The 22,045-nt window shown below is 36.3% G+C and overlaps 1 non-coding gene across 1 annotated transcript; it reads left to right on the top strand.

Moving 5' to 3' along the window:
- Positions 1-15,945: 15,945 nt before the first annotated feature.
- Positions 15,946-16,049, top strand: LOC122240624. The gene has a single exon (XR_006220403.1). It is a non-coding gene; the product is annotated as a U6 spliceosomal RNA (small nuclear RNA).
- Positions 16,050-22,045: the final 5,996 nt, after the last annotated feature.

The raw sequence follows: 22,045 nt of genomic DNA, 5'->3' as shown, positions 1-22,045 counted from the left end.
CATGTGCCCTGGAGAAGTATGTATATTCTGCTGCTTTAGGATGAAATGTTCTGAATATATCTGTTAAGTTCATCTGGTCCCGTGTGTCATTCAAAACATTGTTTCCTTGTTGATTTTATGATTAGAAGATCTGTCCATTGTTGTGAGTGGGCTGTTGAAGTCTCCTAGTATTATGGTATTACTATTGATGAGTTTCTTTAGGTTTGTGATCAATTGATTTATATATTTTGGGGCTTTCTTATTTGGTGCATAAATGTTTACAATTGTTGGGTCTTGGTGGATAGACCCTTTGATTATGATATAATGCCCTTCTGCATCTCTTGCTAGTGTCTTTATTTTAAAGTCTAGATTGTCTGATACAAGTATGTCTACTCCACCTTTGTTTGGTTGACCTTTAGCATGATATGTGGTTCTCTATCCCCTTGTTTTCAATCGGAAGGTGTCTTTAGGTCTAAAGTGGGCCTCTTGTAAACAGCATATAGATGGATCTTGTTTTCTTATCCATTCTTTTTTTCTATGTCTTTTGAGTGGAGCATTGAGTCCATTGATGTTTGGAGTGAGTACTGAAAGATGAATTTATTGCCATTATGATGCTTGTAGTGTTGGGGTTTCTGGTGGTGTTCTCTGGTCCTTCCTAGTCTGTTGCTTTTGATATATATATATATATATATATATATATATATATATATATATATATTTCATCTTTTCTCCCCTCAGAGCGTCCCCCTTAAAATTTCTTCCAGGGCTGGTTTAGTGGTCACAAAATCCTTAAAGTTTTGTATGTCTGGGAAACTTTTTATCTCTCCTCCTAATTTGAATGACAGCCTTGCTGGGTGAAGATTTCTTTGCTGCATATTTTTCCTGACTCAGCACTTTGAATATATCCTGGCACTCCTTTCTGTCCTGCTAAGTTTCTGTGGATAGGTCTGCTGCAAACCTGATCTGTCTTCCCTTCTAGGTTAGGGACTTTTTTCCCTTGTTGCTTTCATGATCCTTTCCTTGCCTGAGCATTTTCTGAATTTGACTATGCTATGCCTTGTTGATGGTTAGTTTTTGTTGAATCTAATGGGTGTCCTCTGTGCTTCCTGGATTTTGATGTCTGTGTCCTTCCCCAGGTTAGGAAAGTTTTCCACTATGATTTACTCTCATAACCCTTTTACCCCTATTTCTCTCTCTTCTTCTGGTACCCTTATGATTCTGATGTTCCTTTTTAATGAGTCACTGATTTCTCTATTTGTTAAATTGTGCTCTTTTGCCTTCAATTCCCTCTTTTTTTCATCTTCATTATTCTCTATAAGTTTGTGCTCTATATTGCTGATTCTCTGTTCTGCCTCACCCATCCTTGCCACTGCGGCATCCATCTGTAATTGTAGCTCAGTTATAGCATTTTCAATTTCATTCTGGCTATTTTTTACTACTTTTATCTCTGCAGAAAGGGATTCTAATCCATTTTCGACTCCAGCTAGTGTTCTTATTATCGTGATTCTAAATTCTGGTTCAGACATCTTGCTTGTATCTGTGTTGGTTAAATTCCTGGCTGTCGTTTTTTCATCCTCTTTCTTTTGGGGTGAATTCCTTCGTTTTGTCATTTTGAAAGGAGAAAAGGAATTAATGAGGTAGAAAAATTAAAATTAAAAGAATTAAAATTAAAAAAAATATTATACTTAAAAAATTAAAAACACACACACAGAAGAAAAATTGAATAAATGATGCTAAATCCTAGGTGTGTTTTGGTCTGGGTGTTGAAAGTGGTTTGACAGATTAGAGAAAAAAAAGGGGGAAAGAAAAAAAGGAAATTGTTTGAGAATTTGAAAAAAATTAATACACTGAAGTAAACTAATATGAGATGATAGGAGTAAAATAAAATTTGAAAAAATGTACACAAAAGTAAAGAATATAGTAGAAAAAAACTTAAAGAAATATATTTTTAATAAAAATTAAAAATAAGAATGATTATTTTCTCTTTCAGTATTGAAGAAAAAGAAAAGAAATGGAACAGAGAAAAAAGAGAAAAAAAGGAAATCTTTTGAAAATTTGAAAAAGTGAATACACTGTAGTAGACTAAAATAAAGAGATGGAAGTAAAATAGAATTTGAAAAATATTACATAAAAGAAAAAATGTAGTAAAAAATTTAAAGAAAATATTGTTAATAGTAATTGAAAGTAAAAATGAAGGTTTTCTTTTTCTGTATTCAGTATTACACTGAAGTATACTAAAATAAAATGATTGAAGTAAAATAGAAATTGAAAAAATTTACACAAAAGTAAAAAATATAGTAAGAAAAATTAAAAAATATTTTTAATAAAATTTGAAAATAAAAATGAATTTTTTCTCTTTCTGTATGCAAGAAAAAGAAAAGAAGTGAAAAAAGAAAAGAAATTAAAATTGAAAAGATGGACCTGCTAACAGATTGAAATAGGACTGAAACTACTTTGTTTTCCCCTAGAAGTCAGACTATGAAGCACTTTATAGTCCATAAACTAAGCAGGTGGTGGGACTTGTATTCTTGAAAGGAGAGGTTGGCCCAGTTTTGTGGGGCTTAGTCTAATGGCTCCATTCTCCACTAGATGGCAGTGCTAGCCTACTGGAGTGAATTGTGGCACTGGTAGGTGTGTATGCGCATGCACGGGAGTAGTGCAAATGGCATCACCCAGGTACCCAGTCTTTAGTATCGGAACTCTGTTCTCCCTGATCAGCAATCGCACACCCGTCCTCTGTCTTCAGCTTTTGTCCACTCCCCACTTTCTCACTGTCTGTGACCAAGTCCCAGGCAGTATCTCTCTCCCAAGTTTTGTTTCAGATGCGGCTGTTTTCCCCAGCCCCTTACTTCTGAAGGACTGCAGCTTTGACCCATTCCGCCCCTCTATAGGAGGGTCTCACTGAGCAATGGCTGAGTGACCAATGGCTGAATGTTGGCTGCACCCAGGAAAGCCCGCTGGACCCTGCTGCTGCTGGTGCCCCAAGACTGCATCCAGGTGCCAGTCTGCCCCAGCAAAAGTTCGCGAGATAGTGTAGCAGCAGCATTTCAGGGATTATGGAAAATCACAACACACATCTGTCACCAGGCTTCACTCTTAAGGACCTTGTTCCAGCACAAGCAAATGTGGCCGTTTTCTGGGGTCTGCTGGGACGAGGTGGCTTCAATAGTCTCTACCAAATGTCCTTCCAGCAGTGGAACCTCTTTTCCCTGGGTGGCCCAAGCACCTCCCAGACCCCACTCTGTTCCTGAGGATTCACCCTTCCCACCAGAGCACAGCCAGGTTTCGAGCTGTGGAGTTGCAGCCTTTGCATTCCCCCTTGTTTACAGTCTTAATGGAATTTAAACCCTCTCTTTTCTCCTTTCTCCCTTTTTGGTTTAGTCCCTGTGGCTATTTCTGATTTTCCACTTTCTTTCCAGCTCCTTTTGGGGAGGGGTGCTTTTCTCATATTCTCCCCCCACCCCGTCTCCATCCTCTCTCCACTCACAGAAGTACCTCCCTTCCCATGGCTTCTCACTCCCGAAGTTCACCTGTCTGCACCACATACCTGCTGAATTCTGTGGTTCAAGTTGTGCATATTGTTGTGTTAATCCTCCAATCAGTTTTCTAAGTGTGCAGGATGGTTTAGTGCAGATGGTCTGGCTGTATTTCATGGACTTGTGACACACAAAAAACTTCCATGCTATTCCACCATCTTGGTTCCTCCCCCCTCCAAGAGACTTTTCTTGAATAATGAGTTTATCAGAAGAATATAAGTTTTTTGGAACTTTTATTAAACTCTGAAATTCATTAGTTTTTCCAATATAACATAACAAAAACTCTGATTAATTAATTAATTAATTAATTAGTATCAATATTGTTTTATGAAAAGTAGTACTAATTCTGATCAATGTGTGTAGTCACTGTGTTTATGCTTTTTAAAGCATAGGTATTGAACAACTTTATTTTTTAAATATTGAATAAATGTTTATTTTAAAAAAGTTTTTATTTACATTCCAATTAGTTAACATATAATATTAGTTTCAGGTACAATATGGTGATTCAACACTCCCATACAACACCTGGAGCTCATCTTAGCATGTGCACTTCTCAATCCCATCACCTAACACAGCTCCATCACCCACTTCCCCTCTGGTAACCATCAATTTGTTCCCTATAGTTAAGAGTCTGTTTCCTGGAGTGCCTATCTCTCTCTATTTTCTCTTTGTTCATTTATTTTGTTTCTTAATTTCCATGTTTGAGTGAAATCAAATGGCATTTATTTTTCTGACTGACTTATTTCACTTAGCATAGTACTCTGTAACTTCATCTATGTCACTGCAAATGTCAAGAGTTCCTTTTTCATGGGTGAGTAATATTTCATTATATATATATATTTATATATATATATTTATATATATATACATATATATGTGTGTGTGATATATATCACACAAAGACATGTGATATATATATATATATAAATATATATATATATATATATCACATGTCTTTAATCCCCTTTATCCATTCATCAGTGGATGGACACTTTTGCTCTTTATATAATTTGATTATTGTAGATGATGATGCTATAAACATAGAGGTGCATTCATCCCTTTGAATTAGTATTTTTGTATTCTTTGTGTAAATACCTAGTAGTGCAATTTCAATCATAGGGTAGTTCTATTTTTAACTTTCTGAGGCATCTCTATAGTGTTTTCCAGGGTTGCTAACACCAGTTTGCATTCCCACCAACAGTGTAAGAGGTTTCCCCTTTCTCCACATCCTTTCCATCACTTGTTGTTTTTTATGTTGTTGATTTTAGCTATTCTGGTTGGTGGGAGGTGATATCTCTTTGCAGTGTTTTTTTAAAGGGACAGAACACAAGCAGGGGGAGGGGCAGAGAGAGAAGGAGACAGAGAATTGAAGCAGGCTCTAGGCTCTGAGCTGTCAGCATAGAGCCCAACACGGGGCTTGAACACATGAACTGTGAGATCATGACCTGAACCAAAGTCAAACACTTAACCGACTAAGCCACCCAGGAGCCCCTTCCTTTCAGTTTTGATTTGTATTTCGCTGATGATCAGCGATGTTGAGAATCTTTTCACGTGTCTATTGGCCATCTGGATGTCATCTTTGGAAAAATGTCTGTTTATGTCTTCTGTCAATTTTTAATTAGGATTATTCTTTTGAGGGTTTGAGTTTTAGAAGTTCTTCACAAATTTTTGATACTATCCCTTTATTGTATATGTCATTTGCAAATACCTTCTGCCACTCCATAGGTTGCCTTTTAGTTTTGTTGATTGTTTCCTTTTTGTGCAGAAGCTTTTTATTTTGATGAAGTCCCAATAGTTTATTTTTGTTTTTTCTTCCCTTGCCTCAGGAGACATATCTATAAAGAAATTGCTATGGCCTATGTCAAAGAGGTTATTGCCTGTGTTCTCTTCTAGGATTATAATGGTTTCATGTCTCACATTTGGCTCTTTCATCCACTTTGAAGTTATTTTGGGGTATGGTATAAGAAAGAAGTCCAGTATCTTTCTTTTGCATGTCGTTGTCCAGTTTTCCTAAGAGCATTTATTGAAGAGACTGTCTTTTTCCCATTGTATATTCTTTTCTTCTTTGTTGAAGATTAATTGACAATATGGTTGTGGGCTCATTTCTGGGTGTTCTATTCTGTTCCATTGGTCTATGTAACAGTACCATACTGTTTTGATTACTACAGCTTTATAATTTAACTTAAAGAATTGTGAGGCCACCAGCTTTGCTTTTCTTTTTTTTTTTTTTTTTTTTTTATTTTTTTATTTTTTTATTTTTTTTTATTTTTTTATTTTTTAATATATGAAATTTACTGTCAAATTGGTTTCCATACAACACCCAGTGCTCATCCCAAAAGGTGCCCTCTTCAATACCCATCACCCACCCTGCCCTCCCTCCCACCCTGCCCTCCCTCCCACCCCCCATCAACCCTCAGTTTGTTCTCAGTTTTTAACAGTCTCTAATGCTTTGGCTCTCTCCCACTCTAACCTCTTTTTTTTTTTTTTTTTTTTTTTCCTTCCCCTCCCCCATGGGTTTCTGTTATGTTTCTCAGGATCCACATAAGAGTGAAACCATATGGTATCTGTCTTTCTCTGTATGGCTTATTTCACTTAGCATCACACTCTCCAGTTCCATCCATGTTGCTACAAAAGGCCATATTTCATTTTTTCTCATTGCCACGTAGTATTCCATTGTGTATATAAACCACAATTTCTTTATCCATTCATCAGTTGATGGACATTTAGGCTCTTTCCATAATTTGGCTATTGTTGAGAGTGCTGCTATAAACATTGGGGTACAGGTGCCCCTATGCATCAGTACTCCTGTATCCCTTGGATAAATTCCTAGCAGTGCTATTGCTGGGTCATAGGGTAGGTCTATTTTTAATTTTCTGAGGAACCTCCATACTGTTTTCCAGAGCGGCTGCACCAATTTGCATTCCCACCAACAGTGCAAGAGGGTTCCTGTTTCTCCACATCCTCTCCAGCATCTATAGTCTCCTGATTTCTTCATTTTGGCCACTCTGACTGGCGTGAGGTGGTATCTGAGTGTGGTTTTGATTTGTATTTCCCTGATAAGGAGCGACGTTGAACATCTTTTCATGTGCCTGTTGGCCATCCGGATGTCTTCTTTAGAGAAGTGTCTATTCATGTTTTCTGCCCATTTCTTCACTGGGTTACTTGTTTTTCTGGTGTGGAGTTTGATGAGCTCTTTATAGATTTTGGATACTAGCCCTTTGTCCGATGTGTCATTTGCAAATATCTTTTCCCATTCCGTTGGTTGCCTTTTAGTTTTGTTGGTTGTTTCCTTTGCTGTGCAGAAGCTTTTTATCTTCATAAGGTCCCAGTAATTCACTTTTGCTTTTAATTCCCTTGCCTTTGGGGATGTGCTGAGTAAGAGATTGCTACGGCTGAGGTCAGAGAGGTCTTTTCCTGCTTTCTCCTCTAAGGTTTTGATGGTTTCCTGTCTCACATTCAGGTCCTTTATCCATTTTGAGTTTATTTTTGTGAATGGTGTGAGAAAGTGGTCTAGTTTCAACCTTCTGCATGTTGCTGTCCAGTTCTCCCAGCACCATTTGTTAAAGAGACTGTCTTTTTTCCATTGGATGTTCTTTCCTGCTTTGTCAAAGATGAGTTGGCCATACGTTTGTGGGTCTAGTTCTGGGGTTTCTATTCTATTCCATTGGTCTATGTGTCTGTTTTTATGCCAATACCATGCTGTCTTGATGATGACAGCTTTGTAGTAGAGGCTAAAGTCTGGGATTGTGATGCCTCCTGCTTTGGTCTTCTTCTTCAAAATTACTTTGGCTATTCGGGGCCTTTTGTGGTTCCATATGAATTTTAGGATTGCTTGTTCTAGTTTCGAGAAGAATGCTGGTGCAATTTTGATTGGGATTGCATTGAATGTGTAGATAGCTTTGGGTAGTATTGACATTTTGACAATATTTATTCTTCCAATCCATGAGCAGGGAATGTCTTTCCATTTCTTTATATCTTCTTCAATTACCTGCATAAGCTTTCTATAGTTTTCAGCATACAGATCTTTTACATCTTTGGTTAGATTTATTCCTAGGTATTTTATGCTTCTTGGTGCAATTGTGAATGGGATCAGTTTCTTCATTTGTCTTTCTGTTGCTTCATTGTTAGTGTATAAGAATGCAACTGATTTCTGCACGTTGATTTTGTATCCTGCAACTTTGCTGAATTCATGTATCAGTTCTAGCAGACTTTTGGTGGAGTCTATCGGATTTTCCATGTATAATATCATGTCATCTGCAAAAAGCGAAAGCTTGACTTCATCTTTGCCAATTTTGATGCCTTTGATTTCCTTTTGTTGTCTGATTGCTGATGCTAGAACTTCCAGCACTATGTTAAACAACAGCGGTGAGAGTGGGCATCCCTGTCGTGTTCCTGATCTCAGGGAAAAAGCTCTCAGTTTTTCCCCGTTGAGGATGATGTTAGCTGTGGGCTTTTCATAAATGGCCTTTATGATCTTTAAGTATGTTCCTTCTATCCCGACTTTCTCAAGGGTTTTTATTAAGAAAGGGTGCTGGATTTTGTCAAAGGCCTTTTCTGCATCGATTGACAGGATCATATGGTTCTTCTCTTTTTTTTTGTTAATGTGATGTATCACGTTGATCGATTTGCGAATGTTGAACCAGCCCTGCATCCCAGGAATGAATCCCACTTGATCATGGTGAATAATTCTTTTTATATGCTGTTGAATTCGATTTGCTAGTATCTTATTAAGAATTTTTGCATCCATATTCATCAGGGATATTGGCCTGTAGTTCTCTTTTTTTACTGGGTCTCTGTCTGGTTTAGGAATCAAAGTAATACTGGCTTCATAGAATGAGTCTGGAAGTTTTCCTTCCCTTTCTATTTCTTGGAATAGCTTGAGAAGGATAGGTATTATCTCTGCTTTAAATGTCTGGTAGAACTCCCCTGGGAAGCCATCTGGTCCTGGACTCTTATTTGTTGGGAGATTTTTGATAACCGATTCAATTTCTTCGCTGGTTATGGGTCTGTTCAAGCTTTCTATTTCCTCCTGATTGAGTTTTGGAAGAGTGTGGGTGTTTAGAAATTTGTCCATTTCTTCCAGGTTGTCCAATTTGCTGGCATATAATTTTTCATAGTATTCCCTGATAATTGTTTGTATCTCTGAGGGATTGGTTGTAATCATTCCATTTTCATTCATGATTTTATCTATTTGGGTCATCTCCCTTTTCTTTTTGAGAAGCCTGGCTAGAGGTTTGTCAATTTTGTTTATTTTTTTAAAAAACCAACTCTTGGTTTCGTTGATCTGCTCTACAGTTTTTTTAGATTCTATATTGTTTATTTCTGCTCTGATCTTTATTATTTCTCTTCTTCTGCTGGGTTTAGGCTGCCTTTGCTGTTCTGCTTCTATTTCCTTTAGGTGTGCTGTTAGATTTTGTATTTGGGATTTTTCTTGTTTCTTAAGATAGGCCTGGATTGCAATGTATTTTCCTCTCAGGACTGCCTTCGCTGCATCCCAAAGCGTTTGGATTGTTGTATTTTCATTTTCGTTTGTTTCCATATATGTTTTAATTTCTTCTCTAATTGCCTGGTTGACCCACTCATTCGTTAGTAGGGTGTTCTTTAACCTCCATGCTTTTGGAGGTTTTCCAGACTTTTTCCTGTGGTTGATTTCAAGCTTCATAGCATTGTGGTCTGAAAGTATGCATGGTATAATTTCAATTCTTGTAAACTTATGAAGGGCTGTTTTGTGACCCAGTATATGATCTATCTTGGAGAATGTTCCATGTGCACTCGAGAAGAAAGTATATTCTGTTGCTTTGGGATGCAGAGTTCTAAATATATCTGTCAAGTCCATCTGATCCAATGTATCATTCAGGGCCCTTGTTTCTTTATTGACTGTGTGTCTAGATGATCTATCCATTTCTGTAAGTGGGGTGTTAAAGTCCCCTGCAATGACCACATTCTTATCAATAAGGTTGCTTATGTTTATGAGTAATTGTTTTATATATCTGGGGGCTCGGGTATTTGGCGCATAGACATTTATAATAGTTAGCTCTTCCTGGTGGATAGACCCTGTGATTATTATATAATGCCCTTCTTCATCTCTTGTTACAGCCTTTAATTTAAAGTCTAGTTTGTCTGATATAAGTATGGCTACTCCAGCTTTCTTTTGGCTTCCAGGAGCATGATAAATAGTTCTCCATCCCCTCACTCTCAATCTAAAGGTGTCCTCAGATCTAAAATGAGTCTCTTGTAGACAGCAAATAGATGGGTCTTGTTTTTTTATCCATTCTGATACCCTATGTCTTTTAGTTGGCGCATTTAATCCATTTACATTCAGTGTTATTATAGAAAGATATGGGTTTAGAGTCATTGTGATGTCTGTATGTTTTATGCTTGTAGTGATGTCTCTGGTACTTTGTCTCACAGGATCCCCCTTAGGATCTCTTGTAGGGCTGGTTTCGTGGTGACAAATTCCTTCAGTTTTTGTTTGTTTGGGAAGACCTTTATCTCTCCTTCTATTCTAAATGACAGACTTGCTGGATAAAGGATTCTCGGCTGCATATTTTTTCTGTTTAGCACACTGAAGATATCGTGCCAAGCCTTTCTGGCCTGCCAAGTTTCAAAGGAGAGATCAGTCACGAGTCTTATAGGTCTCCCTTTATATGTGAGGGCACGTTTATCCCTTGCTGCTTTCAGAATTTTCTCTTTATCCTTGTATTTTGCCAGTTTCACTATGATATGTCGTGCAGAAGATCGATTCAAGTTACGTCTGAAGGGTGTTCTCTGTGCCTCTTGGATTTCAATGCCTTTTTCCTTCCCCAGTTCAGGGAAGTTCTCAGCTATAATTTGTTCAAGTACCCCTTCAGCACCCTTCCCTCTCTCTTCCTCCTCTGGGATACCAATTATGCGTATATTATTTTTTTTTAGTGTATCACTTAGTTCTCTAATTTTCCCCTCATACTCCTGGATTTTTTTATCTCTCTTTCTTTCAGCTTCCTCTTTCTCCATAACTTTATCTTCTAGTTCACCTATTCTCTCCTCTGCCTCTTCAAGCCGAGCCATCGTGGATTCCATTTTGTTTTGCAATTCATTTAAAGCGTTTTTCAACTCCTCGTGACTGTTCCTTAGTCCCTCGATCTTTGTGGCAAGAGATTCTCTGCTGTCCTGTATACTGTTTTCAAGCCCAGCGATTAATTTTATGACTATTATTCTAAATTCACTTTCTGTTATATTATTTAAATCCTTTTTGATCAGTTCATTAGCTGTTGTTATTTCCTGGAGATTCTTCTGAGGGGAATTCTTCCGTTTGGTCATTTTGGAGAGTCCCTGGCGTGGTGAGGACCTGCAGGGCACTTCCCCTGTGCTGTGGTGTATAACTGGAGTTAGTGGGCGGGGCCGCAGTCCGACCCGATGTCTGCCCCCAGCCCACTGCTGGGGCCACAGTCAGACTGGTGTGTGCCTTCTCTTCCCCTCTCCTAGGGGCGGGATTCACTGTGGGGTGGCGTGGCCCGTCTGGGCTACTTGCACACTGCCAGGCTTGTGGTGCTGGGGATCTGACGTATTAGCTGGGGTGGGTAGGCAAGGTGCACGGGGGCTGGAGGGGCAGGCTTAGCTCGCTTCTCCTTAGTTGATCCACTTCAGGAGGGGCCCTGTGGCAGCAGGAGGGAGTCAGATCCGCTGCCGGAGGTTTGGCTCCGCAGAAGCACAGAGTTGGGTGTTTGCGCGGAGCGAGCAAGTTCCCTGGCAGGAACTGGTTCCCTTTGGGATTTTGGCTGGGGGATGGGCGGGGGAGATGGCGCTGGCGCCTTTGTTCCCCGCCAAGCTGAGCTCTGCCGTCCGGGGGCTCAGCAGCTCTCCCTCCCTTTGTCCTCCAGCCTTCCCGCTTTCTGCGCAGAGCTGTTAGCTTATGACCTCCCAGACGCTAAGTCGCGCTTGCTGTCAGAACACAGTCTGTCCGGCCCCTCCGCTTTTGCCAGCCCGACTCGGGGGCTCTGCTTGGCCGGCGAGCCGCCCCTCCGCCCCGGCTCCCTCCCGCCAGTCCGTGGAGCGCGCACCGCCTCGCCGCCCTTCCTACCCTCTTCCGTGGGCCTCTGGTCTGCGCTTGACTCCGGAGACTCCGTTCTGCTAATCCTCTGGCCGTTTTCTGGGTTCTTTAGGCAGGTGTAGGTGGAATCTAAGTAATCGGCAGGACGCGCTGTGAGCCCCGCGTCCTCCTACGCCGCCATCTTCCGGAACCCCCCCTGCTTTTCTTCTTCAAGATTGCTTTGGCTATGTGAGGTCTTCTGTGCACCCATGCAAATTTTAAGGTTGTTTCTTCTAGCTCTGTGAAGAAATACTGTTGGTGTTTGATACGGATTGCATTAAACGTATAAATTGTTTTGGGTGGTATAGATGTTATAACAATATTGGTTTTTCCAATCCATGAGCATAAAATGTCATTCCATTTCTTTGTTTCATCTTTAATTTCTTTCATCAGTGTTTTATACTTTTCAGAGTACAGTTCTTTCACCTCTCATGGTAAGTTTATTTCTTGGTATCTATTATTTAGGGTGCAATTGTAAATGGGATTTTTAAAAATTTCTCTTTCTGCCCCTTCATTATTGGTGTGTAGAAATGTAACAGAGTTATATACATTGATTTTGTAACCTACAATTTTACCAAATTCATGTATCATTTCTAGTAGTTTTTTGGTGGAGTCTTCCAGATTTTCTATATATACTATCATGTCATCTGCAAATAGTGAAAGTTTGGTTTCTTCCTTACCAATTTGGATGCTTTTTATTTCTTTTTGTTTTCTGATTGCTGTGGCTACGACTTCCAGTACTATTTTGAATAAAAATGGTGAGAATAGACATCTTTGCTTTTTTTCCTGATCTGAGGGAGAAAGCTATCAAATTTTTCCTTTTGAGGATGATGTTAGCTATGGATTTTCATATACGGTCATTATTATGTTCGGGTGTGTTTCCTGTAAACATGCTTTGTTGAGGATTTTTATCATTAATGGATGTTGTACTTTGTCAAATTCTTTTTCTGCTTCTATTGGAAGGAAAGGGTAATATGGTTCTTATCCTTTCTTTTATTAATGTATCATGTTTATTGATTTGTGAATATTGAATCACTCTTTCAACCCAGGAATAAATTCCACTTGTTCATGGTGAAAGATTTTTTTTTCATGTATTATTGGATTCAATCTGCTAGTATTTTATTGAGAATTTTTGCATCCATGTTCATCAGGGATATTGGCCTGCAGTTCTTTTTTTATTGGAGTCTTTATCTGGTTTTGGTGTCAGGGTACAGTTGGCTTCATAGAATGAATTAGAAGTTTTCCTTCCTTTTCTATTTTTTGGACCAGTTTAAGGAGAATAGATATTAACTCTTCTTCAAATGTTTGGTAGAATTCACCTGTAAAGCCATCTGGCCCTGGAATTTTATTTGTTGGGAACTTTTGGTTTATGTTTAAATCCACAAAACCTAGTTATCACCTGTTATTTATGCAATGAAAGGCACCTGTTGAGACTGAGTTCATGTGAATTACCTTTTTATTTCTACTTAGAGTCAAAAGAGTTAAATGGGAACACCATCAGCATAATCTTTAATAAATTTAGAAAATTTTTTGATTTTAGATCTCCAAAATACTTTAAGAGATATTCAGGTGTGGAATCTGTCAGCAACTTGAAAAAAATCATATGTCAATTTTATAAATTTGAAATAAACTTATCCTTTCTTGTTTTATTATGATTCAAAAGTTTTGGAAAATATACAGTTTTGGATTTTCATCAAATTTTTGCATAGTAGAAATTCAATAAGAAATTGCTACATTAAGTAGGAGTATCTTGGGCCATTTTAGTAAGTTTTCAAATTTTAGAGCAGTTTTATTTTAAAACAGTTTACAGAATTATTGCAAAGATAATGAAGATAGTTTCCTCATATCCCACACCTAGTTTTCTCTATTATTAACATCTTATATTAGAAAGGTATTTCTAAATTTAAAATTAGCTTTGATCATCTGGGCTGAAGAAGTATTTGTAGGTTTCTCCATAGTAAAGTTAATCTTTTTTTTTTTCTCTTTCTATACTGTGCTCCTTGGAAGAGAGACTTAAGGAATGGGGAGTATTTCTACACCTCATTTGGGGAAGATTATCTACATAAATTATTCAGAATTCTTTTTTCACTGGACACTTGTCTATTCTCTTACATTTATTAAGTTTATTCAATTATTTATATCAGTAAGATCTCAGGGACATTTATAGATTTATATTGTGGGTTATAATCCAATAATAATTTCTTTATTTCTTTCCTCAATTTTTTTTTCCAGCTTTGTCCATTGGGAGATCTTTCAGTTAGATCCTGTGTCTGTTTGATATATCTTCATCATTGTGTGTATGTGGGGTTTTTGTTGTTGTTGTTCTTTGGAGCACCTTCCCTTTTTAACACTACAAAATGATCCAGGATTATCTTTTGGATACCCATCTAGTCCCAGAATAAGTCGTTTCTCCAAAGCGACCTAGTTCCTTTTTTGGATAATGACATTAGAAGACAAAACCCGGATGCTAGTTACACTTGTTACTATTGGGTATCAATGATGCTAGGCCTTTTCAGTGACATAGCAAGGATTTAGATGCGTGTATGACAACCTGCATGTATACACATATTTTAAAATATATCTATTTGTAATTAATTTCTTACAAATAAGCTAAATACAAGTTCATACTGATGTATCCACTCTAATTCATTACTCATAGGTCATTTTAGTCTCTTCTTGTTCCTGGTCTATAACCTCTCACTACAAGAGTGAGAAATCCAGTTCTTATCACCAACTTAAATTTCCTGTTAAATTCCAGATATGTATATAATAGTTTCAGAATTGTTAATTCATAGCTCTGTGGGAATGAACTTCATTAACTAGACTGTAATCCCTTTTGCCCATAGACTTACAAAATGCACTCATTTCCAAAGTTACTTATGTCAGCACAATATTTCTGTACTGCCTTCAAGTGAGATGGTTTTTTATATTTGTAATACATTTAAGTTATTTTCTCATATCCTGCCTTCCATCACAGTTTATTTACCCATTTACTCATTGAAGGAATCTTGGTTGCTTTTAGTTTTGGTTAATTATGAACAAAGTTTCAATAAACATTTGGGTGTATGCTATTGTGTAGACATAAGTTTTCAAGCCAGTTTGTAATTACTTAGAAATATGATTGCTAAAACGTGCGGCAATACTATGTTTAATATTGTAAGAAAGTGTCAAACTGTCTTCCATGGTGGTTGTATCATTGCACATTCCTGTCAGCAATGAATGAGAGCTCCTATAACTTCACATCTTCTCCAGAATGGCATTGCCAGGTTTTTGTTTTTAGTTTTGGTTCGTTGCAATTTTAATAGGTATGTAATGTTTTATCAGTGTTGTTTTAATTGTAAGTTTTTAATAACAAGTGATGTTGAATAACTTTTCACTTGGAAGCAAAAAACAAAAGTATCCTAGATTCTAAAAAAGTATTGTGTTTCACCCAGATTAAGTTAATAAAGGGTTTCATTAATAACATTTTAAATCTGATTGGATTATAAGATATTTTACCATCACATAAATGATAAGGTCATCTAAGTTAATGTGGGAGCCAACATATGTTCTGTAAAATCCTCTTTAGATTCTAATTTGAATGCATGATGTTGCTGAATATTATAAATTTGGGAACACACTCTCATTCTTTCCTATTGTTTGCATTGAATCAGGAATATATCCAGTTCTTCTCTAAGGATCATGAAAATTCTAAGTATCAGAGTATGGTACCTAAGAAAATACACAAATGCACTCATAGATTGTATTAAATAGTCACAGGGGTTTTTTTCCCCCTATTTTTTCCTGATAACCCTGATATCAGCACTATGAAGTCGAGTAGGAAGTTAATCAAACCAAAGATGGTCTCAGAGGTTAGAAAGGCCAAAAAAATAGAAATATGACTGAAATTATTGAAAATCACAATGTAAAATGAATCTTAATTTTTAAGAACTTTAAATCCTATTGTCAAATTACACAATTCTTTTCGTAATAAAAATGTAATTTTGATGGAATTAAAGATTGGCAGAAGTCAATTTTGCCAACCCATTTTGAACTACTTTACATAAAGTCATATTATATTAAATAGCGTCATTTGAAATGAGCTGAAGTATTTGTTAATTGTTATTTGGGTAACTGAAAAACTCCTAAAAATTAATGGCCTTTATAATAATTTGATTATGTGTCCTTGCTATAAAGAGTTACATTTTCTTTTAAATAAATGCTTAAGAGCCATGAACAAAATGCAAGGCAACCTGTAGAATTGGAGAAAATATTTGCAAATCCTGTATCTGATAAGTGGTTAATATCAAAAATATGTAAACAACTCATACTACTCAATAGACAAAAAAGCAAAAACAATGTAATTAAAAAATAGGAAGAAGAGTGCTCACTTCAGCACATATACTAAAATTGAAATGATACAAAGAGGATTAACATGACCCTTGTGCAAATATGACATGCAAATACATCAAGCATTTAATATTTTTAAAAAATGGGTGAAAGAACTGAATAGACATTTTTCCAAAGAAGACATATAAATGACCATCAGGTACATGCAAAGGTGCTCAACATAACTAATCATTAGGGAAGTGCAAATCAAAATCACAATGAGATGTAACTTTCCACCTGTTGGAATGGCTAATATTAAAAAATAAGAAATAACAAATGTTGGCAAGGATATGGAGAAAAGGAAATCCTTGTGCACTGTTGGTAGAAATGTAAATTTATGCAGATAATATGGAAAATAGTACAGAGGTTTCTCAAAAATTTAAAAATAGCACTACCATGTAATCCAACAATTTTACTTTTGAATTTATATGAGGGAAACAAAATCACTATCTTGAAAAGATATTGCCACCCCCATGTTTACTGTAACATTATTTATAATGGCCAAGACATGGAAACAACTTAAGTATCTATCAATGAATGAATGGAAAAAGAAAATGTGATATATAATAAATACATATATAACACATCAATTAATATAATTTTATATAATATATAGTTAATATTGTATATAATATAGATATACATAATACATATATACATATATAGGTATACATGTATAAGTATATATAATATGTATAACTCATATGATGTGCATATATTTTATATATAATTAATATAATATATATAATAAAATATCATTTGGCCATGAAAATAAAGGAAATCCTATCATTTGCAACATGGGTGTACTTGAGGGCATAATGCTATGTGAAATAAGTCTGGCACAGAAAGACAAATACTGCATGATCTAACTTATAGGTAGAAACTAAAACTATGAATTTATGGGTACGGAGAACAGGTTGGTGGATGCCAGAGTAAGGGGGAGGGGATAAGTGAAATGAGTGAAGGAATTAAGAGATAAACTTCCACTTGTAAAATAAATCACAGGGAGGTAATGTACTGCATGGTGACTATAGGTGCTAAAAGAAGAGTTCTTAAAATTTCTTAAAGAGCTCTTAAAAGTTCTTAAAAGAGAAAATAACCATATGTGGTTATGGATGCTAACTGAACATTGTGGCAATTCTTTCACAACATATACCTACATCAAGTCATTGCATTGTGCATCTATAATTAATACAGTGTTATATGTTAATTATATCTTTTTAGAAGAAAGAAAGAAAAAACTTAGGGAAGAAGTGAGATGAGAGATATTAGGATATCAGTGGCAAGAGATATGGAAGGAGAGCATCCAGAGTAGATGAATCAGTACCAGCCAAGACATGTGGGGTTCAGGGAGAGAGAAGAGATCACATTGGGAGGTAGGTTGTAGAGGTGTCAATAGGCTGAAGATACAATGTAGGAATAGACAGAAGAAACTAATGTTCTTTCCTAAGGAAGCTAGACTTTTTCAAAAGGCCAGGTAGAAAAGGTTATGGTTTTCTTTAAATCATTCAACTTCTTTTTGAATGTGAGAATGATCTAAGCAAAGCCAATAAGAATAACCATACAATCCTTTCTTCACTTATAAGATATAACTTTGAGACAGAATAATTGATTCCACATATGTGATATAATGGACCAAGAGTAAGTAAAATCGAGTTCTAGCTATGATTACTTAAATAAAGAAAATAAAAGAAAAAACAATATTTGATACGATCTTGGCAATCATGTTTTAATATAAATATGTGGACGAGGATTATAATATAATACACAAAAGTTAAATAGATATATCTTATATTATGATTAATTTCCCTATAATTTATCTAATAATATCACACCTAAACGATGGTCAATTTTTACTGACATATAGGAGTTAAGAATGAGAAAAAATAACACTAAAAGAGACATTACAATAACTTGAAATGTTTTTACAGCTGCCAATACCATTCCACTTCTTCACAAAATTTCTTTTATTTATGTGTTAGGCAATAACCTCAGGAACAATTAGGGAAGTATGTTTCTTTGAGTTGGATAATTAAATGCCAAGAAAACTCACCACTCAATATGTAATTCACTCAAAATCTTGTTGTTTGAAGGAGCCAGTGTTCAAATATAGGATGGATTGAATTCCTAACAACATCTGGCATGAGCAGTGGACTTGGCCCTCACCATAATAGCATTACATTCATGGTCGGAATGACAGCTAAATGGATGGATGGAGCTTGTTTTTAATGGGGCAGATTCATGACTATAGCATAATGAATGAGAGTGTTATAACCTCTGGTCACATACACTGTGGCCTGTTGCTCCTTACAAGCTGTATCAGGGGATAAAGAGTAAATTCTTGTTGTCAGATCTAATGGTGAAAGATTCTGGTTTCTAACTTATTGAGAGAACAAAGTAGAATTTCCATTCCAATAATCTGGTTCAAAACACTTCCTGATCACCCTGGTCAATTTGTTGTGTCACTTAATTAAACCCAAAGCATTGCAAATTGTGTAAGTGAGCAAAAGAAAGACTGTTTCTTCAACCTTGAAAAACAGTCCTTAAGACAAATATCTTATTAAATTAGTTAATTTCTAGAACATGAATTACAGAAAGTTTTCTCTAGAGCTTTTCCATGGGTTAAATATGGATTAAAGTAAACAGCAAACAAAGTCACAATTAAGAGTTAAAAAAGAAATTGAAATACAAGAGGAAATTAATACAAAATGATAAAAACCATATTTCTCACCACAGATTCTCTCTCTCTCTCTGTTACACACACACACACACACACACACACACACACACACAATATCTGGGAAAGGGGATAGAAAAATAGCTGTATTATTTTAATTTTTCCCTAAGCTTGAAAAGTTAGCTATATAAGTTTTCTGAGTTGAAGCCCTTTGGGTATTGAGAGAAATGCCATTGATTTTTTAGTTTGAAAATGTGTTTTTTTTGTTTTGTTTTTAGCATATTCCTTTACACGGATAAATACAAGCTTTAGCAAAGCCTAGAATGAGTGAAAGGAGAACTATAATGGTGTGGCCTTTGTTGGTGGATACTCATCTACTCATCACACTTATATGTATCCAAAATTATTTGTTTACAATAATTAAATGCCCTTGTCACTTACACACTGTCATGATTTAGACTACTCTATGTTTTACAAATCTTTCATCTTTAAGGAGAATTGTAACAGAGCTCATATTTCCAAACATCTGTAGGTGCCTGCTGTTAATGTACACTGAGTGGATAGTTCTACATTGCCCTGAACTTTTTATTCTCTCAGTATTGAAAACATGATGATCTGCCTCTAGAGAATAGATGTTGCCTGATAAAATGTGTTTATTAAGGAAATGTGCATAAACTATGGGGAGGTAGCACACTTCCAAGGAGACTAGCAGATTAGGATACATGGCTCTACAGCAGAGCCCAGTGTGCGTTCTGTATTTTAAACTTAAAGGTTAAAGGTTAATATGCAAGAGTTTCACTGTTTGGAATAATTCAAGAAACATTATGCAAATTGTATATCAGTTGAAGAATGAACATGAGAGTATTAGCATCCTGCAAGTTTCTCTATAATACATGCTGTGGGAAAATGCTATAGCTAAACACAAACAGAAGGGGGGGGGCTCTACTGATTATTTTCCAATGAGTTAAAGTTACTCAAAATGTAGATTCAATAAAATGCTTATGAAAAGTAATGGCTACATAGGTGTGGAAACAGCAAAATTGTACCTGTACCTGCTTCATAGTAAACCCAGAGCATCTTAAATTTTTTTTAATGTTTATTTATTTTTGAGAAAGAGAGAGAGAGAGAGAGAGAGAGAGTGTGTGAGCAGGGGAGGGACAGAGAGGGAATCACAGAATTCGAAGCAGGTTCCAGGCTCTGAGCTGTCAGCACAGAGCCCGACGCGAGGCTTGAACTCATGAACTGTGAGATCATGATCTGAGTCGAAGTCCGACACTCAACCGACTGAGTCACCCAGGTGCCCCGAAAATTTTTAAGGCATTTGATAGTTTATAACATTGGGAAAGCTTTTGTACCTAATGGCATAAAAGGAATTACACACACTTTTTTTTTTAAATTTCAAGTTTTTATGTATATTCTAGTCATTAAACATATATGGTAAAATTGATTTCAGGTGTAGAATTTAGTGATGCATCACTTCCATATAACACCCTGTGCTCTTCATAAGTGTCCACCTTAGTGCCCATCACCCATTTATCCCATCCCCTACCCACTTCGCCTCCATCAACCCTCAGTTCTCTATAGTTAAGTGTCTCTTTTGGCTTGCTTCCCTCTCTGTCTTTCTTTATTCCCCCTTCTCCAATGTTCATCTGTTTTGTTTCTTAAATTCCACATATGAGTGAAATCATATAGTATTTGTCTTCCTCTGACTGACATATTTTGCTTAGCATAATACACTCTAGCTCCAACCACATCATTGCAAATGGGAAAATTTCATTATTTTGGGGGACATACATTTTGAATTTATTTTGGGGTATGGTGTAAAAAAGTGGTCTAGTTTTCCCAACACCATTTGCTGAAGATACTGTCTTTTTTCCACACACACAGTTTACTAAGATCTTCTTCAATACTTATTCACCAGAATTCAAGTTTTAAATATAACCTTAGTGATTGAAACACCATCAGCACTTCTAATGTGTTCCAAGGTTTTCAGAGCTGTTATTCAAATTACAAATACCATGACATCAATGTAAGTGTTCCACATGAAAAGGAAAGTACTGTTTCATATATATGCAAAATTTTAAGATGAAGGGATAAAAGTAATAGAAATCATAAACTTTTCCAAATTGTTGCTTTCAAATGTAACTTTATATACATAATTTGTGCATGTGTACCAAGGAGCAGGTATTTTGAGATCCATGAAAACCTTTAATATTATGAGTACATAAAGAGACTATTCCTGGCTTTTAGGAAAAATAGCTACTTTCTGGCTAATTATTACCACATCAGAATATGAAAGAGTATACCAAAGCAATTTTTATTTATTATTCCACCTGCCATTGGTCAATATTCTTAATAAATGTTTCAAAAATATTATGTGGAAAATATCACTTATTTTAGAAAAAATAAAACAAAGTATGAATAAATATTAACATATTACAATCTTAATGTTAGTTGCATTACAAAAAAACAACTATCAGGGCCCTAATTATATTGATTCTAAAAGTCTTTTACCCATAATTATTTAGAAAGCAGAGAACAATTTCAAGCAAACTAGCATGAGTTCACTCCTTGGCAAGTCACGGATAGAAACTACACTAGAGTTGTTACCTGAAGGAAAGAAACATTATTTGCAACAAATAAGGATATCATAGGTAATAACTTCCAAAGCTGTGACTCCTCAAGGAAGGGTAAATGAGTTTGTCATTGTATGCAGAGGTGGGAATAAGGTCATGCATATGCCTTAAGGAAACATACCTATACATACATGTATATGTATATGTATATGTATATGTATATGTATATGTGGCTTATATTCCTTCTTGTGCAAAGATTGTAGTATTAAAATGAGGTAAAGATACAGTTGGTCTCTCTTTGAGTGACTCCATGTTCCATCTGCATAGGCATGAGTTAGAGGTTAAGCTTAAACTGGTCTTGGTGGTGTGGGCCGCAATCGCTCTTTGTCCAGGTACTTGTTATTGCCTGAGGTATAGTTTTGGTTTCCATCAGGGGATGCTATGCCCCTGAGTTAAGAGATAAGCTAGAAAGAAAAGCTTAAGGAGAAATGTGAGACAAAAATTGGTGGGTACAAGCAGGTGAACAATAAAGGTCAGGTCTTGGGGTCTAGCTGGTGGCACAATCTTTATAGTTAAATAGTCTTTCAAAGAAATGGTCCAATGGCTCCTCTTTTATGTTGTGCTTTAATTTTTTTTAATGTTTATTTTTGAGAGAGAGAAAGAGATAGAGAGAGAAAGGGAGGCACAAAGAGAAAGGGACACAGAATCTGAAGCAGGCTCCGGGCTCTGAGCTGTCAGCACAGAGTCTGATGTGGGATGCGAACTCAAGAACTGTGAGATAATGACCTGAGCCAAAGTCTGATGCTTAATCAACTGAGCCACCCACGCACCCCTATGTTGT

The sequence above is a fragment of the Panthera tigris genome, chromosome B4 (genome assembly GCF_018350195.1).
Source record: "Panthera tigris isolate Pti1 chromosome B4, P.tigris_Pti1_mat1.1, whole genome shotgun sequence".
NCBI classification, from domain to species: Eukaryota; Metazoa; Chordata; class Mammalia; order Carnivora; family Felidae; genus Panthera; species Panthera tigris.
The sequence above is the reverse complement of the archived record's forward strand: the minus strand, read 5'-3'. Positions and strand labels throughout refer to the sequence as shown.